Source organism: Euprymna scolopes, chromosome 19 (genome assembly GCF_053919585.1).
Source record: "Euprymna scolopes isolate OS-2025 chromosome 19, ASM5391958v1, whole genome shotgun sequence".
In the NCBI taxonomy this organism is placed as follows: Eukaryota; Metazoa; Mollusca; class Cephalopoda; order Sepiida; family Sepiolidae; genus Euprymna; species Euprymna scolopes.
This window is the reverse complement of record NC_136500.1, coordinates 103,714,606-103,739,193: the sequence shown is the minus strand read 5'-3', so window position 1 is coordinate 103,739,193 and position 24,588 is coordinate 103,714,606. Positions and strand designations below refer to the sequence as shown.

Here is a 24,588-nt window from a genome sequence, read left to right as displayed (position 1 = left end):
CACATATGTGCATATGTATATATTAAAAAGTGTGAATATGTGCATATGTATATATTAAAAAGTGTGCACACATGTGTATATGTATATATTAAAAAGTGTGAATATGTGCATATGTATATATTAAAAAGTGTGAATATGTGCATATGTATATATTAAAAAGGGTGCACTTATGTGCATATGTATATATTAAAAAGTGTGAATATGTGCATATGTATATATTAAAAAGTGTGAATATGTGCATATGTATATATTAAAAAGTGTGACATATGTGCATATGTATATATTAAAAAGTGTGAATATGTGCATATGTATATATTAAAAAGTGTGCACATATGTGCATATGTATATATTAAAAAGTGTGAATATGTGCATATGTATATATTAAAAAGTGTGAATATGTGCATATGTATATATTAAAAAGTGTGAATATGTGCATATGCCTTTCTATATAATAGCTTTCCTTAACTACCATGGAGAAAAGTCGGTAGAGACCGCCGACGTAAATTTTTTTTAAAACTTTGACCTCAATTTCGACCTCTTAACATTTATTGTTTTGGGCTCAAATTGAATTATAAAGTTTGATCTATGTCCAAGGAACCCAAGTCTAAAATTTCAAGTGCTTAAACTAAAAATTGGCGGAGGAGTTTGGTAGAGTCTGCAAATGTCAACTCTGTAAACTTTGACCTCTTGGCAGCCAAGTGCATATGTATATATTAAAAAGTGTGAATATGTGCATATGTATATATTAAAAAGTTTGAATATGTGCATATGTATATTTTAAAAAGTGTGAATATGTGCATATGTATATATTAAAAAGTGTGAATATGTGCATATGTATACGTTAAAAAGTGTGAATATGTGCATATGTATATATTAGAAAGTTTTAATATGTGCATATGTATATATTAAAAAGTGTGCACATATGTGCATATGTATATATTAAAAAGTGTGAATATGTGCATATGTATATATTAAAAAGTGTGCACACATGTGTATATGTATATATTAAAAAGTGTGAATATGTGCATATGTATATATTAAAAAGTGTGAATATGTGCATATGTATATATTAAAAAGGGTGCACTTATGTGCATATGTATATATTAAAAAGTGTGAATATGTGCATATGTATATATTAAAAAGTGTGAATATGTGCATATGTATATATTAAAAAGTGTGAATATGTGCATATGCCTTTCTATATAATAGCTTTCCTTAACTACCATGGAGAAAAGTTGGTAGAGACCGCCGACGTAAATTTTTTTTAAAACTTTGACCTCAATTTCGACCTCTTAACATTTATTGTTTTGGGCTCAAATTGAATTATAAAGTTTGATCTATGTCCAAGGAACCCAAGTCTAAAATTTCAAGTGTTTAAACTAAAAATTGGCGGAGGAGTTTGGTAGAGTCTGCAAATGTCAACTCTGTAAACTTTGACCTCTTGGCAGCCAATATTTTGCCCCAAAACTGGTTAAAAAGCTAGCGGCATGTCTGAATACCCTTTATGTAAAATTTGAAATGTTTAGACCCAAAATTGCCTTAACAATTTGCTAGAGACTGCAAAGGTAAACTTTTTTGAACCTTGTACCCCTTGGAAGCCAAATTGTCAGCAAAAAAACGATCAAAAAGCTTGCTTTGTGTCTGAATACACTTTATGTAAAATTTCAAATGTTTAGACCAAAAATTAGTTGCGTAATTTCGTAGAGATCGCAGAGGTCAATTTTCTTTTTAATTCGACCCCAATTATGATCCATTAGCATTTATTGTTTTAGGCTCAACTGAAATTATTAAGTTAGATCCATGTTCAAACAACCTATATCTAAAATTTCAAGTGTTTAGACCCAAAATTGGCGGAGGAGATTAGTAGAGTTCTCAAAGGTCAAATCATTGAATTTTGGCCACTTAACAGCAAAATTTTTGGCCAAAACCTGATTAAAAAGATTTTCCGAAATCTCAATATCCCGATTGTTAAATCTGAGTCTGTAGACTGAAAATTGACAGAGTTAAGTAGGGAAATGTACATAGACAGTCAGACATACAGACACACATACATTTTCACTTTTATAGGCTCGAACCCGTACCACGAAGGAGGAAAAGAACTGTTACGACCACCGCCAAACTGGAAGTGACGTAGATTTAAATTAAGGCTCCACAATCGAAAGAAGATGATGACTTTCAAAAATATCAGCGAAAAACGCCCCCCCCCCTGTAGAAAAGTGCCTAGTTGAAGATGAAGATATTAATGTTTTTAGCCAATTTTTCGATATTTGTCGTCTGAAAGGTCGAACTTCAAAACGGTACTGATCTTGGTAAAATCTGTCGCCTTTGTCAAAAGTTTTAGGCAGACATGCAAACATACATACATACATTTATCTATTGGTAACTAAAAACTTTCCACCCCAACCGATTAAAAGCTTGCCCTATCTCTGAATATCCTTTATGTCAAATTTCAAATGTTTAGACCAGAAATTGTTTGAGTAATTCTGAGTAATTTGGTAGAGACTGTAGAGATCAATTCTTTTTGTAACTCTGACCCCTATTATGACCCCTAAACATTTATTGTTTTGGGCTCAAATCAAGTTATTAAGTTAGATCCATGTCCAAGGAACCTATATCTAAAATTTCAAATGTTTATACCCAAAATTGTCGGAGGAGTTTGGTAGAGTTTCCAAAGGTCAAATCGTTGAATTATGACCCCCTTAACAGCCAAATTTCTGACCGAAAACGGATTACAACGATTTTCCCAAATCTCAATACTCATGTCAAATCTCTCTAGACCGAAAACTGACAGAGTTATTTGTTAGGTAAATGTGTACACACACACACACACACACACACACACACACACACACACACACACACACACGCATTTTCACTTTTTATATATATATATATATATATATATATATATATATATAGTCTGTTTATTATACAAACATTATTAGTTACATATGTGCATACATGTTTCGGTGGAATCCCCAATTCAAGGACAACAGTTCATCAGACCAAAAAAATATCGATTCTTTTGGGGTCTGAACAAGTGTTTTCCTTGAATTGGGATTCCTCTGAAACATGTATGCACATATGTAACAAATAATGTTTGTATAATAAACAGACCATATACCAGCTTTATCCTGCATTGAGCACACTTTAATAATCACGCGAGTTTCATTGGATTTACATCTAGGAAACTAATCGATATAACCATTAAATGTGTGTGTGTGTGCGTGTGTGCGTGTGCTCGCGCGCGCGCGCGCGCGCGTGTGTGTGTGTGTGTGTGTGTGACCATTAAGGATGGACTTGGATTAAATGACAAGACTGCATATATGAAGTGAGATAAAGGAAAGAATTTTATTAACTGGAGAGCAGTTAGTAAGTGGAGACAATCTAGCTGCATAGAACGTAATAGTCGAGTTGTATCTAATAATCGTGACCTATAGCTTCTCGGCAAATATTGTAACAAGTGCATTTGAGATTTCAAATTTACAGAAATATATACAGCAAGTGCTTTAATTTGCTTGAAAGGGATATGCTGTGAGTATTTGCTGTTTCCATTGTTAGTTATGTGCTTCATTTACATTAAGCAAATAGATTTTATGCATTTAAATTTACCACTTATCCAGTTTGGCTTTTCTATGCATCAATGAAATATCTTTCCTGAAAGAAGAGAGTTTTAATTATGCAAATGACTCATTTCCATTCAGAATTCAATCATCATACCCGAATAGTAATAGGTTCTTAATATTTAAATTTTGAAGCGAATAGGCATAAAATAAATAAGTGGGATATCTAAAGTAAATTCTTTACAGATAATGACTTCCCCCTTTCTATTATGCTCTGTTCAAAGAACGCCATTTTTTCACTGGGAAATATTATATAGATTTTATATAGTGGGGAAACATGTCCATGTAAAAGACTGTTGTACTTTTCTAACTTTAACACATGCAAAACCAAACTTAATTATATAAAAAATACTTTTTATAATTAAACGAAAAATGTTTTCAATTAAACTAGATATATACCAATACTTTATTCAATATTAATTAAAAAGAAAGGAAAAACAAAAATTAATTCAAAAAGAAAAGTTGTGTGATGTCTCTGCATTGTTTCATGGATTTTAAAGACTAAAATTCATTTATTATTTGAAAAGAATTTTAAAAATCAAAAATAATTATAGTAATAATTATATAAGCTCCATTGAAATTTGTTGAGCTTTATTCCAAAAAGTTTCCTCTTATAGAATTGAATTTACTTTCTTCTCTTTTACTTTCTAACTCACCAAGTAATCTCTCTATATAAAAATGCAATTCTTGGTTCGTTCAAAGTCGATAGAACCATATTTCTACATTACCAATTTAATTGAAATTTTCAGAAAATTTATCTGTAAAGTTAAAGAATGTTTGCATGTTATTAAAATAAATTAAGATAATTAAGATCGCAAATTATAAAAATATATTAAATGAAATAAAAATATTTTTCGTAACTGCGAGACTGTTCACCATTTCATTTCCGGTAGAAATTAGCCTTTCACGTGCACCACACGTAGACGACTTTCAAATTACAACATTTAACTATCTAATTAATAGATGGGTAAAAAAAAATCCCTATTTTTTAAATCATATATATATATATATATATATATATTGTACTTAAACCTGAATAAAAACAAAACATATCATAAAACTTTAATTAAACTTGGAAATACGATTTAAAAAATAGCGCGGATCGGTAAGTGCATTAGCATTATTTGTTTATCTTAATTTTTTATTTTTAAAAGCTTTCCTTGCGAACCCTACCTAAAATAAATTTGTCTAATTCTTGATTTCTTATTTTATTGTGGGGGGGGGGGTAAATATGAAGAATTACTCCGCCCTCGAAAATTCCTTTAAAATTACCACTCGTATTGGTTTTCGGGGTCGCTGAAAACGAAAATAACGTTTATAATTAAGGCAAACGAGTAGTTTCCAAGACATGAAAAATGTTAGTTTAAAAAAGTGGAGAATCACTTTTCCATAATAATTTAACGTAAAATGATCACCCACTTTGTGGCCACGATTTTTTTTGGGGGGGGGGGGGCGGACTTTCTTTCTACCCTTGGAAAATCCTTTAAAATTACCTGTTTAAATTGCAAAATGCAAAAGAAATAAAGCAAAAAACTTTTTAGCCAAGAAACACACAGAAAAATTTTAGAAAATAGCATCCATTTTTTACTATCGAATTCATTTGCTGTTTTTATTGAAAACTATTTTCTCCCGGATTTTTGATAAAAATTTCCATAAAGGCTCGAAAAGTAGGCGATCACTTTTCCATGTAAATTTAACTTAAAATAAGCACCCACTTTCTAGCCACCTGAGAGAGGGGGGGATTTTTTCCCATGTTTATTGGCTAAACAGCTTTTGTTTATGCTCGCGCGTAGCATAAACGAAGGCTACGGCTGTGAAATGGAAAATAGTCCCAGTGTTCAGGGGTTATTACCATGCAAAAGAAATCAAACAAAAAACTTTTTAGCCACGAAACACACAGAAAAATGCCCCTCTCTCAGGTGATCGGAAAGTGGGTGCTCATTCTAAGTTAAATTTACATTGAAAAGTGATCGCCACTTTTCGAAAAAGTAATTTCTTCATATCATGAAAACTTTCTTTTTGCGACGGAAACGATTTGCAGATTCGTTTTTAGTACACCGAAATCTACGTTATATACGAACATTACTTAGTAAAATAATACCGGATTTTTGGGGCAGATTTGCCGTTTAGTTGTACAAATATCCTGAAACCAGGTAATCACTAAAAGGGACTCTTAAAAGTCGTCACCTGTATCGAGCAAAAGTTTAAAACATTAAAATATTATATGTCAGCCTACGTCACAGAAACATATATTGAGTGAGTTCCTAACAGTATTTTGTATAGTTTTTTAGTTTAAACTCATTTTCCCAAAATTTTCCCAAACTTAACGTGTCTGATACAGTCTGCCGCCATTTGTATTTTTCAAATATACCGATAAACACTGCATATTTTGTAACCGATTAAACATTATACATTACATAAAAACACTACAAGCTTATCCAGTTAGGTAGAACATTTACTTTTCTTGCCTTTGATAACATTTATTTGTTATATATTTATTTTTTGACAACTTCTTTGTATCTGTGTTTAGTAATACAAACCCTTTTCATTCAATGTAACGTTTAGTCGGCTTGAAAGACAGTGTTTATCGGTGTATTTGAAAGATACAAATAGTGGCGGACACTGTTGATTACGTTAAGTTTGAGAAAGTGAGTTAAAGCTAAAAAACTGTACAAAATACTGTCACAAACCCACCGATTATGTTAGCCTATGTCATGGTAACATATATTCGGTGGGTTTTTTACACTGTATTGTATAGTTTTTAGTTTTCAACTTACTTTCCCAAACTTAACGTATTCAACAGAGTCTGCAACCATTTCTGTTTTTCGAGCCGATTAAACATTTTACATTACATAAAAACACTAAACAATTATCCAGTTAGGTAGAAACATAACTTACCTTACCTTTGCTTTCTATTATTTGTTTTTGGACAACTTTTTCGAATCTTTGTGTAGTACCCCCCCACCCATCACTCAAATATCAATTACTAACTCACGTTTTTGTATGCAGAAAAAAAAAAAAAACATTTAGCGTTTCAACATTTTTACTACATTCAGATTTATCCACTGATTGTTGGTCAAGCCCAAGCCATGATTGACGGTAATCCTGAGGATCAGGATCCAATTCTGCAAGAGTATCATTTTTTTTTCATTTTCGCCTTTTTTTTTTACTTTTTAGAGTGGATTGCTGTACTAAGAATATAAGAAACATGCATTTTCTCTTTTTATTAGAATTTTCCATCTCACCAAATTGAGCCACAGCAACGCATGGCAGGGTACAACACTTTGAATTATTTATTTGCAAAAAATATAAAAATACATTTTTTAAAAAATAAACTAAGCCCAACGTCATCAAAAGTGTGGGGAGTGGGTTTGTCGTTGGTCGTCTCTGTCTCTCCTACTTTATCGTAGCCACAATTGCTGCAGTCACCGCAATACTAAATTTACTTTAGGGGCCATCCTACCTAAAATATTCTCAATATGTTGAAAATTAGATAATTATTCATTGGAAGTGAAGAATAGGAGGAAAAAATGGTTTCTTTCTTTAGAAAAGGTTGGGAATGAATCATACACTTTTTCCGGTTTGTTTAGACCGCGAAGGAGGAAAAGAACATGAAAAAAAAACGTGACGTCTTTCCCGTTGCGTCCATCGCCAAACCGGAAGTGATAAAGGTTTAAATTAAGGCTAATCGTTCGAAAAGAGAGGATGACTTTCGAAATATCGGCGAAAAAAAAAAGCGACCCCCCTACTTGTAGAAAAGTGCCCAGTTGAGGGTGAAGGCATTAATGATTTAAGCTAATTTTTTGATATTTTTCGTCCGAAGGGTCAAGCTTCAAAACGATATCAATCTCGTGAAAATCCGTCACCTCTGTCAAAAGTTTTAGGTAAACATGCATACATACATACGTACATGATGATCATTGTGATGATTGCAACGTCTTGTTAGACGAGTACCACTCCCTCAGTCACTGAAAGTCCATGAGCCCGAAGATAACCTTTTTTTTTTAGTCCTGCCAGCAAATTCACACGCTCAAACAGACATGACATTGAAGACAGTCCTTGGCATACATACATATATATACATATACACACATACATACATATACATACCCATAAACATACACACATGCACACATCCATACATACACAATACATATAACACATACATACAAACATATACATACACACATGCACACACATATACATATATATGCATACACATATATACTATCATATACAAATACATACACACATATACATACATATTCACATACATATACGTACACATGTATGCGCATATACATATATACACATAAAGTTACCTACATATACCTACACATACATATATATGCACCTATACGCATACATATATAAGCATATATACATATACATATACATACACACAAATATATATACGTATATACATACAAACACACATAAACATGTATACACAATAAATAAATAAATAAAAATATATACACACATACATATATACATACATATACAAATAGGTATACATACACATACATACACTAGTACATATATTAACATACATACATACATACACACACATATGCATATATAGAATGATGCCAGATCAATTATTACATGCTTCCAGCATTTCAGGGCTACACGCGTGACAATTTTTCCATCGCCACGGACAATTTTTTATAGACGAATGCCTGAGGAAGTATCTATGCAAAGATGATGTTGCAGAGTTTTAGCTTTGTACGACAGCTAAGTCTCTCTCTCGGTTCAAAATGTTGAGATTCAGCAACAAGCAAGAGCAAGATAGTCAGCAACAAATCAAACTGCAGACCAGCTTAATGCGGGTACTGGTCTCCCACTTTATGTATTTTTTTTTTTAAATCAGAGATTTGCTTCACCCAGAAGGGTTGCCTTAACAGGGCTTTTGGGAGTCCTCTCCACCCCACACACATATCGAAATAAAGATATACTCATACATACACAAGCGTGCATACAAACAGATACAGGAAAACATACATACGCAAGAACAAACACACATGACAACATGCACATACACTCAAACATTCATACATACACACATGTACATACATATGCACACACATACACATACACGTACATGTAGAATATATATGAAGGAGCATTTATGATGACGATGATGATGGTTGTTACGAATAGGTGAATTCAACATGAATAAAAGAGTAAAACAATCCCAAATACACATAAGATAGAATAGAGAGACCTTCGCTTCGCCGGTTGTACAGTTTTTAAAATGAAAACGCGTTCATAACGGCACAAAACCACAACGTTCATGAAGACGACGATAAAGGTTGTTACGAATAGGTGAATTCAACATGAATAAAAGAGTAAAACAATTCAAAATACACGAAGATAGAATAGAGAGATGTTCGCTTCGCCGATTGTACATACATACATACATACATACATACATACAGACAGACATGTGAGATTTATATTATAGATTTTTACATGAAGACAGATTTTTCAACCATCTTGAATTTTAATCTATGCAGTTTTTATGGCCCTAACTTCTGTTGTCTTTAAGGATTTCTACAACCTGTCCCTCCACCTCTAATACAATGGACTGTTCCTGAGAAGTATTATAAAAATAGGCAAGAATTAATCTTTCGCTTTTGTACTACGAATTAATCTCTATTAAAATGCACTTTGTGTGTGTGTGTGTGTGTGTATGTGTGTGTGTGTGTGAGTTCGTTCCTTATGTACTTCGAAACGACTGGGCCGATTTGTTTTTAATTCTACACATATCTACTTAATGTGTATGGCAGTGTTCTTAGACAAGTTTTGTATCAGAATGTTCACAATAAATATCAAAAGTGAATAATCAAAAAAGTTGATTAACAGTCTGATTTTAACCAAAGTTCACACTCTGATACGATCTAAAATCACAATTGCATTCAGAAGTTTTATCACCGCACAGGCAGAAGGACTCAGCATATACAATCGGCCATAGGTTCTTTGATAAGACAGGGGCGCATTCGAAATGAATATCTCTGTTTAGAGCATAACTGAACCATGATAAGTTAAGACTTTTGCATTTCAAACAACTTTTTGCTATAGTTAACAACTTTTTGCTATAGTTAACAACTTTTTGCTATAGTTAACAGGCTATTACATAAAAATAATTTTATAAAATCAACCGTAGATTCTCTATAGTGCAATGGCGACTACAATGTCTTGTGGACTAAGTCACTGTGGTGAAACATTTGAAGCTTCCTTCCCGGTGTATCGTGGTGGGTCTCCAAATAAGGCAGGCAATCAATCGATTTGATTGAAAAATGGGCAATTTCACTGATTTTGATAACAATAAAAGTATTGGAAATATGGAAAATTAATTGATCCTAATTCAATCTCGCGCAACGTCATGTCTCCCTGCTGGTGTTGAATTAAACTTATCTAAAGTTTAATCAAACCTCAGTCTTTCATTATAATTTACTAAACATTAATTATGAAACGATATCTCAGTCCGACCGTCTGAAACTGTACGTCAGATTATGACTCCAATGACACCTGACAACATTGGAGGGACATGTGCTAGGAATTTCTCTCAGAGTTGTAGTAATCTTCTACTTCGGCATTAACTGGCAACAAAAATTCACCCTCTTATTACATCATGTATCCGCTCTCATCCATGTGTTTGTCCGGCTGTCAAAATTACGATATTGCTATAAATACTCTAGATGGTATGTTATAAAAATACTTGTTACTCGGTATGAACAGCCTGAAGAAAGTTTAGAATTGCATCTTCAAAACCTAATATTACTGCCCTAACAACAATCCATGGCAAAAAATATCTCAATAAAAGATGCCTTCATCAGTCGAGTATAATCTAATCAAATCAGACAAAGGATGCTCGAGAACAAGAAATTGGATCTACCATCTACGAACTAGCCTAAACGGTGGACATGACCCAGAAACAATCCGATCTTTAACTTAACTAGCCTTACCGGTGGACATGACCCAGAAACAATCCGATCTTTAACTTAACTAGCCTTAACGGGGGACATGACCCAGAAACAATCCGATCTTTCACTTAACTAGCCTTAACGGTGGACCAGAAACCATCAGATCTTTAACTTAACTAGCCTTAATGGTGGACATGACCCGGAAACAATCCGATCTTTAACTCAACTAGCCTTAACGGTGGACCAGAAACAATCCGATCTTTAACTTAACTAGCCTTAACGGTGGACATGACCCAGAAACAATCCGATCTTTAACTTAACTAGCCTTAACGGTGGACATGATCCAGAAACAATCCGATCTTTAACTTAACTAGCCTTAACGGTGGACCAGAAACAATCCGATCTTTAACTTAACTAGCCTTAACGGTGGACCAGAAACAATCCGATCTTTAAATTAACTAGCCTTAACGGTGGACCAAAAACAATCCGATCTTTAACTTAACTAGCCTTAACGGTGGACATGACCCAGAAACAATCCGATCTTTAACTTAACTAGCCTTAACGGGGGACATGACCCAGACACAATCCGATCTTTAACTTAACTAGCCTTAACGGTGGACATGACCCAGAAACAATCCGATCTTTAAATTAACTAGCCTTAACGGTGGACATGACCCAGAAACAATCCGATCTTTAACTTAACTAGCCTTTACGGTGGACATGACCCAGAAAACAATCCGATCTTTAACTTAACTAGCCTTAACGGGGGACATGACCCAGAAACAATCCGATCTTTAACTTAACTAGCCTTAATGGTGGATATGACCCAGAAACAATCCGATCTTTTACTTAACTAGCCTTAACGGGGGACATGACCAAGAAACAATCCGATCTTTAATTTAACTAGCCTTAACGGCGGACATGACCCACAAACAATCCGATCATTAACTTAACTAGCCTTAACGGTGGACATGACCCAGAAACAATCCGATCTTCAACTTAACAAGCCTTAACGGTGGACATGATCCAGAAACAATCCTATCTTTAACTTAACTAGCCTTAACGGCGGACCAGAAAAAATCAGATCTTTAACTTACTTAGCCTTAACGGTGGACCAGAAACAATCCGATCTTTAACTTAACTAGCCTTAACGGCGGACCAGAAACAATCAGATCTTTAACTTAACTAGCCTTAACGGTGGACTAGAAACATTCCGATCTTTAACTTAACTAGCCTTAACGGGAGACCAGTAACAATCCGATCTTTAATTAACTAGCCTTAACGGTGGACCAGAAACAATCCGATCTTTAACTTAACTAGCCTTAACGGTGGACATGACCAAGAAACAATCCGATCTTTAACTTAACTAGCCTAAACGGTGGACCAGAAACAATCCGATCTTAAATTAACTAGCCTTAACGGTGGACCAGAAACAATCCGATCTTTAACTTAACTAGCCTTAACGGTGGACCAGAAACAATCCGATCTTTAACTTAACTAGACTTAACGGTGGACCAGAAACAATCCGATCTTTAACTTAACTAGCCTTACCGCTGGACATGACCCAGAAACAATCCAATCATACACTTAACTAGCCTTAACGGGGGACATGACCAAGAAACAATCCGATCTTTATCTTAACTAGCCTTAACGGGGGACATGATCCAGAAACAATCCGATCTTTAACTTTACTAGCCTTAACAGGGGGACATGACCCAGAAACAATCCGATCTTTAATTTAACTAGCCATAACAGTGGACCAGAAATAATCCAAACTTTAACTTTACTAGCCTTAACGGTGGACCAGAAACAATCCGATCTTTAACTTAACTAGCCTTAACAGTGGACCAGAAACAATACGATCTTTAACTTAACTAGCCTTAATGGGGCACATGACACAGAGACAATCCTATCTTTAACTTAACTAGCCTTAACGGGGGACATGACCCAGAAACAATCCGATCTTTAACTTAACTAGCCTTTACAGTGGACCAGAAACAACCCGATCTTTAACTTCACTAGCCTTAACGGGGGACATGATCCAGAAACAATCCGATCTTTAACTTAACTTGCCTTAACGGGGGACATGACACAGAAACAATCCGATCTTTAACTAAACTAGCCTTAACGGGGGACATGACCCAGAAACAATCCGATCTTTAACTAAACTAGCCTTCACGGTGGACATCATCAAGAAACAATCCAATCTTAAACTTGACTAGCCTTAACGGTGGACATGACCCAGAAACAATCCGATCTTTAACTTAACAAGCCTTAACGGTGGACATGATCCAGGAACAATCCAATCTTTAACTTAACTAGCCTTAATGGTGGACGTGACCCAGAAACAATCCGATCTTTAACTTAACTAGCCTTAACGGGGGACATGACACAGAAACAATCCGATCTTTAACTTAACTAGCCTTAACGGTGGACATGATCCAGAAACAATCCGATCTTTAACTTAACTAGCCTTAACGGTGGACATGACCAAGAAACAATCCGATCTTTAACTTAACTAGCCTTAACAGGGGGACATGACCCAGAAACAATCCGATCATTTACTTAACTAGCCTTAACGGTGGACCAGAAACAATCCGATCTTTAACTTAACTAGCCTTAACAGGGGGACATGACCCAGAAACAATCCGATCATTTACTTAACTAGCCTTAACAGTGGACCAGAAACAATCCGATCTTTAACTTAACTAGCCTTAACAGTGGACCAGAAACAATCCAATCTTTAACTAAACTAGCCTTAATGGTGGACCAGCAACAATCCGATCTTTAACTTAACTAGCCTTAACGGTGGACATGACCCAGAAAAAATCCGATCTTTAACTTAACTAGCCTTACCGGTGGACATGACCCAGAAACAATCCGATCTTTAACTTAACTGGCCTTAACGGGGGACATGATCTCGAAACAATCCGATCTTTAACTTAACTAGCCTTAACGGGAGACATGATCTCGAAACAACCCGATCTTAAACTTAACTAGCCTTCACGGTGGACATGATCCAGAAACAATCCGATCTTTAACATAATTAGCCTTAATGGTGGACATGACCCAGAAACAATCCGATCTTTAACTAAACTAGCCTTAATTGTGGACCAGAAACAATCCGATCTTAAAATTTACAAGCCTTAACGGTGGACCAGAAACAATCCGATCTTTAACTTAACTAGCCTTAACGGTGGACAAGAAACAATCCAATCTTTAACTTAACTAGCCTTAACGGTGGACCAGCAACAATCCGATCTTTAACTTAACTAGCCTTAACGGTGGACATGACCCAGAAAAAATCCGATCTTTAACTTAACTAGCCTTACCGGTGGACATGACCCAGAAACAATCCGATCTTTAACTTAACTTGCCTTAACGGGGGACATGATCTCGAAACAATCCGATCTTTAACTTAACAAGCCTTAACGGGAGACATGATCTCGAAACAACCCGATCTTAAACTTAACTAGCCTTCACGGTGGACATGATCCAGAAACAATCCGATCTTTAACTTAACTAGCCTTAATGGGGGACATGACCCAGAAACCACCCGATCTTTAAATTAACTAGCCTTAATGGTGGACATGACCCAGAAACAATCCGATCTTTAACTTAACTAGCCTTTACGGTGGACATGACCAAGAAACAATCCGATCTTTAACTTAACTAGCCTTAACGGTGGACATGACCAAGAAACAATCCGATCTTTAACTTAAATAGCCTTAACGGTGGACATGATCCAGAAAAAATCCGATCTTTAACTTAACTAGCCTTAACGGTTGACATGATCCAGAAACAATCCGATCTTTAACTTAACTAGCCTTAACGGTGGACCAGAAACAATCCGGACTTTAAGTTAACTAGCCTTAACGATGGACCAGAAACAATCAGATATTCAACTTAACTAGCCTTAACGGTGGACATGACCCAGAAACAATCCGATCTTTAACTTAACTAGCCTTAACGGTGGAGATGACCCAGAAAAAACTCCGATCTTTAACTTAACTAGCCTTAATGGTGGACATGACCCAGAAACAATCCGATCTTTAACTTAACTAGCCTTAACGGTGGACATGACCCAGAACCAATCCGATCTTTAACTTACTTAGCCTTAACGCGGGACATGACCCAGAAACAATCCGATCTTTAACTAAACTAGCCTTAACGGTGGACATGACCCAGAAACAATCCGATCTTAAACTTAACAAGCCTTCACGGTGGACATGATCCAGAAACAATCCGATCTTTAACTTAACTAGCCTTAACGGGGGACATGACCCAGAAACAACCCGATCTCTCAATTAACTAGCCTTAATGGTGGACATGACCCAGAAACAATCCGATCTTTAACTTAACTAGCCTTAACGGGGGACATGACCAAGAAACAATCCGATCTTTAACTTAAATAGCCTTAACGGTGGACATGATCCAGAAAAAATCCGATCTTTAACTTAACTAGCCTTAACGGTTGACATGATCCAGAAACAATCCGATCTTTAACTTAACTAGCCTTAACGGTGGACCAGAAACAATCCGGACTTTAAGTTAACTAGCCTTAACGATGGACCAGAAACAATCAGATATTCCACTTAACTAGCCTTAACGGTGGACATGACCCAGAAACAATCCGATCTTTAACTTAACTAGCCTTAACGGTGGACATGACCCAGAAACTTTCCGATCTTTAACTTTACTAGCCTTAATCGTGGACATGACCCAGAAACAATCCGATCTTTAACTTTACTAGCCTCAACGGTGGACATGACCCAGAACCAATCCGATCTTTAACTTACTTAGCGTAACGCGGGACATGACCCAGAAACAATCCGATCTTTAACTTAACTAGCCTTAACGATGGACCAGAAACAATCCGATCTTAAATTAACTAGCCTTAACGGTGGACCAGAAACAATCCGATCTTTAACTTAACTAGCCTTAACGGTGGACCAGAAACAATCCGATCTTTAACTTAACTAGACTTAACGGTGGACCAGAAACAATCCGATCTTTAACTTAATTGCCTTAACGGTGGACATGACCCAGAAACAATCTGATCATTAACTTAACTAGCCTTAACGGTTGACATGACCAAGAAACAATCCGATCTTTAACTTAACTAGCCTTAACGGTGGACCAGAAACAATCAGATCTTAAATTAACTAGCCTTAACGGTGGACTAGAAACAATCCGATCTTTAACTTAACTAGCCTTAACGGTGGACCAGAAACAATCCGATCTTTAACTTAACTAGACTTAACGGTGGGCCAGAAACAATCCGATCTTTAACTTAATTTCCTTAACGGTGGACATGACCCAGAAACAATCCGATCATTAACTTAACTAGCCTTAACGCGGGACATGACCCAGAAACAATCCGATCTTTAACTTAACTAGCCTTAACAAGGGACCTGACCCAGAAACAATCCGATCTTTAACTTAACTAGCCTTACCGCTGGACATGACCCAGAAACAATCCAATCATACACTTAACTAGACTTAACGGGGGACATGATCCAGAAACAATCCGATCTTTAACTTAACTAGCCTTAACAGGGGGACATGACCCAGAAACAATCCGATCTTTAATTTAACTAGCCATAACGGTGGACCAGAAATAATCCAAACTTTAAATTTACTAGCCTTAACGGTGGACCAGAAACAATCCGATCTTTAACTTAACTAGCCTTAACGGTGGACCAGAAACAATACGATCTTTAACTTAACTAGCCTTAATGGGGCACATGACACAGAGACAATCCTATCTTTAACTTAACTAGCCTTATCGGGGGACATGACCAAGAAACAATCCGATCTTTAACTTAACTAGCCTTTACAGTGGACCAGAAACAATCCGATCTTTAACTTCACTAGCCTTAACGGGGGACATGATCCAGAAACAATCCGATCTTTAACTTAACTTGCCTTAACGGGGGACATGACCCAGAAACAATCCGATCTTTAACTGCACTAGCCTTAACGGGGGACATGACCCAGAAACAATCCGATCTTTAACTAAACTAGCCTTAACGGTTGACATCATCAAGAAACAATCCAATCTTAAACTTGACTAGCCTTAACGGTGGACATGACCCAGAAACAATCCGATCTTTAACTTAACAAGCCTTAACGGTGGACATGATCCAGGAACAATCCGATCTTTAACTTAACTAGCCTTAACGGTGGACGTGACCCAGAAACAATCCGATCTTTAACTTAACTAGCCTTAACGGGGGACATGACCCAGAAACAATCCGATCTTTAACTTAACTAGCCTTAACGGGGGACATGACCAAGAAACAATCCGATCTTTAACTTAACTAGCCTTAACAGGGGGACATGACCCAGAAACAATCCGATCATTTACTTAACTAGCCTTAACGGTGGACCAGAAACAATCCGATCTTTAATTTAACTAGCCATAACGGTGGACCAGAAATAATCCAAACTTTAACTTTACTAGCCTTAACGGTGGACCAGAAACAATCCGATCTTTAACTTAACTAGCCTTAACAGGGGGACATGACCCAGAAACAATCCGATCATTTACTTAACTAGCCTTAACGGTGGACCAGAAACAATCCGATCTTTAATTTAACTAGCCATAACGGTGGACCAGAAATAATCCAAACTTTAACTTTACTAGGCTTAACGGTGCACCAGAAACAATCCGATCTTTAACTTAACTAGCCTTAACAGGGGGACATGACCCAGAAACAATCCGATCATTTACTTAACTAGCCTTAACGGTGGACCAGAAACAATCCGATCTTTAATTTAACTAGCCATAACGGTGGACCAGAAATAATCAAAACTTTAACTTTACTAGCCTTAACAGTGGACCAGAAACAATCCGATCTTTAACTAAACTAGCCTTAATGGTGGACCAGAAACAATCCGATCTTAAAATTTACAAGCCTTAACGGTGGACCAGAAACAATCCGATCTTTAACTTAACTAGCCTTAACGGTGGACAAGAAACAATCCAATCTTTAACTTAACTAGCCTTAACGGTGGACCAGCAACAATCCGATCTTTAACTTAACTAGCCTTAACGGTGGACATGACCCAGAAAAAATCCGATCTTTAACTTAACTAGCCTTACCGGTGGACATGACCCAGAAACAATCCGATCTTTAACTTAACTTGCCTTAACGGGGGACATGATCTCGAAACAATCCGATCTTTAACTTAACTAGCCTAAACGGGAGACATGATCTCGAAACAACCCGATCTTAAACTTAACTAGCCTTCACGGTGGACATGATCCAGAAACAATCCGATCTTTAACTTAACTAGCCTTATTGGTGGACATGACCCAGAAACAATCCGATCTTTAACTTAACTAGCCTTAATGGTGGACATGACCCAGAAACAATCCGATGTTTTCCTTAACTAGCCTTTACGGTGGACATGACCAAGAAACAATCCGATCTTTAACTTAACTAGCCTTAACGGTGGACATGACCAAGAAACAATCCGATCTTTAACTTAAATAGCCTTAACGGTGGACATGATCCAGAAAAAATCCGATCTTTAACTTAACTAGCCTTAACGGTTGACATGATCCAGAAACAATCCGATCTTTAACTTAACTAGCCTTAACGGTGGTCCAGAAACAATCCGGACTTTAAGTTAACTAGCCTTAACGACGGACCAGAAACAATCAGATATTAAACTTAACTAGCCTTAACGGTGGACATGACCCAGAAACAATCCGATCTTTAACTTAACTAGCCTTAACGGTGGAGATGACCCAGGAAAAATCCCATCTTTAACTTAACTAGCCTTAATGGTGGACATGACCCAGAAACAATCCGATCATTACTTTTACTAGCCTTAACGGTGGACATGACCCAGAACCAATCCGATCTTTAACTTACTTAGCCTTTGCGCGGGACATGACCCAGAAACAATCCGATCTTTAACTAAACTAGCCTTAACGGTGGACATGACCCAGAAACAATCCGATCTTAAACTTAACAAGCCTTCACGGTGGACATGATCCAGAAACAATCCGATCTTTAACTTAACTAGCCTTAACGGGGGACATGACCCAAAAACAACCCGATCTCTCAATTAACAAGCCTTAATGGTGGACATGACCCAGAAACAATCCGATCTTTAACTTAACTAGCCTTAACGGGGGACATGACCAAGAAACAATCCGATCTTTAACTTAACTAGCCTTAACGGTTGACATGATCCAGAAAAAATCCGATCTTTAACTTAACTAGCCTTAACGGTGGACCAGAAACAATCCGGACTTTAAGTTAACTAGCCTTAACGATGGACCAGAAACAATCAGATATTCCACTTAACTAGCCTTAACGGTGGACATGATCCAGAAACAAGCCGATCTTTAACTTAACTAGCCTTAACGGTGGACATGACCCAGAACCAATCCGATCTTTAACTTACTTAGCGTAACGCGGGACATGACCCAGAAACAATCTGATCTTTAACTTAACTAGCCTTAACGGGAGACATGACCCAGAAACAATCCGATCTTTCATTTAACTAGCCTTCACGGGGGACATGACCCAGAAACAATCCGATCTTTAACTTAACTAGCCTTAACGGGGGACATGACCCAGAAACAACCCGATCTTTCAATTAACTAGCCTTAATGGTGGACATGACCCAGAAACAATCCGATCTTTAACTTAACTAGCCTTAACGGGGGACATGACCCAGAAACAATACGATCTTTAACTTAACTAGCCTTAACGGTGGACATGACCCAGAAACAATCCGATCTTTAACTTAACTAGCCTTAACGGGGGACATGAACCAGAAACTATCCGATCTTTAACTTAACTAGCCTTAACGGGGACATGACCCAGAAACAATCCGATCTTTAACTTTACTAGCCTTAACGGGGGACATGACCCAGAAACAATCCGATCTTTAACTTAACTAGCCTTAAGGGGGGGACATGACCCAGAAACAATCAGATCTTTAACTTAACTAGCCTTAACGGTGGATATGACCCAGAAACAATCCGATCTTTACCTTAACTAGCCTTAACGGTGGACCAGAAATAATCCGATCTTTAACTTTACTAGCCTTAACGGTGGACCAGAAACAATCCGATCTTTAACTTAACTAGCCTTAACGGTGGATCAGAAACAATCCGATCTTTAACTTAACTAGCCTTAACGGTTGACCAGAAACAATCCGATCTTTAACTCAACTAGCCTTATCGGGGGACATGACCCAGAAACAATCCGATCTTTAACTTAACTAGCCGAAACGGTGGACATGACCCAGAAACAATTCAATCTTTAACTTAACTAGCCTTAACGGTGGACCAGAAACAATCCGATTTTTAACTTAACTAGCCTTAACGGTGGACCAGAAACAATCCAATCTTTACCTTAACTAGCCTTAACGGTGGACCAGAAACAATCCGATCTTTAACTTAACTAGCCTTAACGGTGGACATGACCCAGAAACAATCCGATCTTTAACTTAACTAGCCTTAATGGTGGACCAGAAACAATCCAATCTTTAACTTAACTAGCCTTAACGATGGACCAGAAACAATCCGATCTTTAATTTAACTAGCCATAACGGTGGACCAGAAATAATCAAAACTTTAACTTTACTAGCCTTAACAGTGGACCAGAAACAATCCGATCTTTTACTAAACTAGCCTTAATGGTGGACCAGAAACAATCCGATCTTAAAATTTACAAGCCTTAACGGTGGACCAGAAACAATCCGATCTTTAACTTAACTAGCCTTAACGGTGGACAAGAAACAATCCAATCTTTAACTTAACTAGCCTTAACGGTGGATCAGAAACAATCCGATCTTTAACTTAACTAGCCTTAACGGTGGACATGACCCAGAAAAATCCGATCTTTAACTTAACTAGCCTTAATGGTGGACATGACCCAGAAACAATCCGATCTTTAACTTGACTTGCCTTAACGGGGGACATGATCTCGAAACAATCCGATCTTTAACTTAACTAGCCTTAACGGGAGACATGATCTCGAAACAACCCGATCTTAAACTTAACTAGCCTTCACGGTGGACATGATCCAGAAACAATCCGATCTTTAACTTAACTAGCCTTAACGGGGGACATGACCCATAAACCACCCGATCTTTAAATTAACTAGCCTTAATGGTGGACATGACCCAGAAACAATCCGATCTTTAACTTAACTAGCCTTAATGGTGGACATGCCCCAGAAACAATCCGATCTTTTCCTTAACTAGCCTTTACGGTGGACATGACCAAGAAACAATCCGATCTTTAACTTAACTAGCCTTAACGGTGGACATGACCAAGAAACAATCCGATCTTTAACTTAAATAGCCTTAACGGTGGACATGATCCAGAAAAAATCCGATCTTTAACTTAACTAGCCTTAACGGTTGACATGATCCAGAAACAATCCGATCTTTAACTTAACTAGCCTTAACGGTGGTCCAGAAACAATCCGGACTTTAAGTTAACTAGCCTTAACGACGGACCAGAAACAATCAGATATTAAACTTAACTAGCCTTAACGGTGGACATGACCCAGAAACAATCCGATCTTTAACTTAACTAGCCTTAACGGTGGAGATGACCCAGGAAAAATCCCATCTTTAACTTAACTAGCCTTAATGGTGGACATGACCCAGAAACAATCCGATCATTAACTTTACTAGCCTTAACGGTGGACATGACCCAGAACCAATCCGATCTTTAACTTACTTAGCCTTTGCGCGGGACATGACCCAGAAACAATCCGATCTTTAACTAAACTAGCCTTAACGGTGGACATGACCCAGAAACAATCCGATCTTAAACTTTACAAGCCTTCACGGTGGACATGATCCAGAAACAATCCGATCTTTAACTTAACTAGCCTTAACGGGGGACATGACCCAAAAACAACCCGATCTCTCAATTAACAAGCCTTAATGGTGGACATGACCCAGAAACAATCCGATCTTTAACTTAACTAGCCTTAACGGGGGACATGACCAAGAAACAATCCGATCTTTAACTTAACTAGCCTTAACGGTTGACATGATCCAGAAAAAATCCGATCTTTAACTTAACTAGCCTTAACGGTGGACCAGAAACAATCCGGACTTTAAGTTAACTAGCCTTAACGATGGACCAGAAACAATCAGATATTCCACTTAACTAGCCTTAACGGTGGACATGACCCAGAAACAAGCCGATCTTTAACTTAACTAGCCTTAACGGTGGACATGACCCAGAACCAATCCGATCTTTAACTTACTTAGCGTAACGCGGGACATGACCCAGAAACAATCCGATCTTTAACTTAACTAGCCTTAACGGGAGACATGACCCAGAAACAATCCGATCTTTCATTTAACTAGCCTTCACGGGGGACATGACCCAGAAACAATCCGATCTTTAACTTAACTAGCCTTAACGGGAGACATGACCCAGAAACAACCCGATCTTTCAATTAACTAGCCTTAATGGTGGACATGACCCAGAAACAATCCGATCTTTAACTTAACTAGCCTTAACGGGGGACATGACCCAGAAACAATACGATCTTTAACTTAACTAGCCTTAACGGTGGACATGACCCAGAAACAATCCGATCTTTAACTTAACTAGCCTTAACGGGGGACATGAACCAGAAACTATCCGATCTTTAACTTAACTAGCCTTAACGGTAACATGACCCAGAAACAATCCGATCTTTAACTTTACTAGCATTAACGGGGGACATGACCCAGAAACAATCCGATCTTTAACTTAACTAGCCTTAAGGGGGGGACATGACCCAGAAACAATCAGATCTTTAACTTAACTAGCCTTAACGGTGGATATGACCCAGAAACAATCCGATCTTTACCTTAACTAGCCTTAACGGTGGACCAGAAATAATCCGATCTTTAACTTTACTAGCCTTAACGGTGGACCAGAAACAATCCGATCTTTACCTTAACTAGCCTTAACGGTGGACCAGAAATAATCCGATCTTTAACTTTACTAGCCTTAATGGTTGACCAGAAACAATCCTATCTTTAACTCAACTAGCCTTAACGGGGGACATGACCCAGAAACAATCCGATCTTTAACTTAACTAGCCGAAACGGTGGACATGACCCAGAAACAATTCAATCTTTAACTTAACTAGCCTTAACGGTGGACCAGAAACAATCCGATTTTTAACTTAACTAGCCTTAACGGTGGACCAGAAACAATCCCATCTTTACCTTAACTAGCCTTAACGGTGGACCAGAAACAATCCGATCTTTAACTTAACTAGCCTTAACGGTGGACATGACCCAGAAACAATCCGATCTTTAACTTAACTAGCCTTAATGGTGGACCAGAAACAATCCAATCTTTAACTTAACTAGCCTTAACGATGGACCAGAAACAATCCGATCTTTAATTTAACTAGCCATAACGGTGGACCAGAAATAATCAAAACTTTAACTTTACTAGCCTTAACAGTGGACCAGAAACAATCCGATCTTTAACTAAACTAGCCTTAATGGTGGACCAGAAACAATCCGATCTTAAAATTTACAAGCCTTAACGGTGGACCAGAAACAATCCGATCTTTAACTTAACTAGCCTTAACGGTGGACAAGAAACAATCCGATCTTTAACTTAACTAGCCTTAACGGTGGACCAGAAACAATCCAATCTTTAACTTAACTAGCCTTAACGGTGGACCAGCAACAATCCGATCTTTAACTTAACTAGCCTTAACGGTGGACATGACCCAGAAAAAATCCGATCTTTAACTTAACTTGCCTTAACGGGGGACATGATCTCGAAACAATCCGATCTTTAACTTAACTAGCCTTAACGGGAGACATGATCTCGAAACAACCCGATCTTACACTTAACTAGCCTTCACGGTGGACATGATCCAGAAACAATCCGATCTTTAACTTAACTAGCCTTAACGGGGGACATGACCCATAAACCACCCGATCTTTAAATTAACTAGCCTTAATGGTGGACATGACCCAGAAACAATCCGATCTTTAACTTAACTAGCCTTAATGGTGGACATGACCCAGAAACAATCCGATCTTTTTCTTAACTAGCCTTTACGGTGGACATGACCAAGAAACAATCCGATCTTTAACTTAACTAGCCTTAACGGTGGACATGACCAAGAAACAATCCGATCTTTAACTTAAATAGCCTTATCGGTGGACATGATCCAGAAAAAATCCGATCTTTAACTTAACTAGCCTTAACGGTTGACATGATCCAGAAACAATCCGATCTTTAACTTAACTAGCCTTAACGGTGGTCCAGAAACAATCCGGACTTTAAGTTAACTAGCCTTAACGACGGACCAGAAACAATCAGATATTAAACTTAACTAGCCTTAACGGTGGACATGACCCAGAAACAATCCGATCTTTAACTTAACTAGCCTTAACGGTGGAGATGACCCAGGAAAAATCCCATCTTTAACTTAACTAGCCTTAATGGTGGACATGACCCAGAAACAATCCGATCATTAACTTTACTAGCCTTAACGGTGGACATGACCCAGAACCAATCCGATCTTTAACTTACTTAGCCTTTGCGCGGGACATGACCCAGAAACAATCCGATCTTTAACTAAACTAGCCTTAACGGTGGACATGACCCAGAAACAATCCGATCTTAAACTTAACAAGCCTTCACGGTCGACATGATCCAGAAACAATACGATCTTTAACTTAACTAGCCTTAACGGGGGACATGACCCAAAAACAACCCGATCTCTCAATTAACAAGCCTTAATGGTGGACATGACCCAGAAACAATCCGATCTTTAACTTAACTAGCCTTAACGGGGGACATGACCAAGAAACAATCCGATCTTTAACTTAACTAGCCTTAACGGTTGACATGATCCAGAAAAAATCCGATCTTTAACTTAACTAGCCCTCACGGTGGACCAGAAACAATCCGGACTTTAAGTTAACTAGCCTTAACGATGGACCAGAAACAATCAGATATTCCACTTAACTAGCCTTAACGGTGGACATGACCCAGAAACAAGCCGATCTTTAACTTA

At 37.4% G+C, this 24,588-nt stretch overlaps 1 protein-coding gene across 2 annotated transcripts in view; it reads left to right on the top strand.

The window, feature by feature from the left end:
* The first annotated feature begins 3,402 nt into the window (after window positions 1–3,402).
* LOC145239862 (putative tubulin polyglutamylase ttll-15) overlaps window positions 3,403–24,588 on the top strand; it is an 867,893-nt gene continuing 846,707 nt past the window's right edge. For both annotated transcript variants that reach the window (XM_080103430.1, XM_080103429.1), the window contains exon 1: window positions 3,403–3,534. The gene's annotated coding sequence lies outside the window, so the exon portion shown is untranslated. The remainder of the gene's footprint in view (window positions 3,535–24,588) is intronic.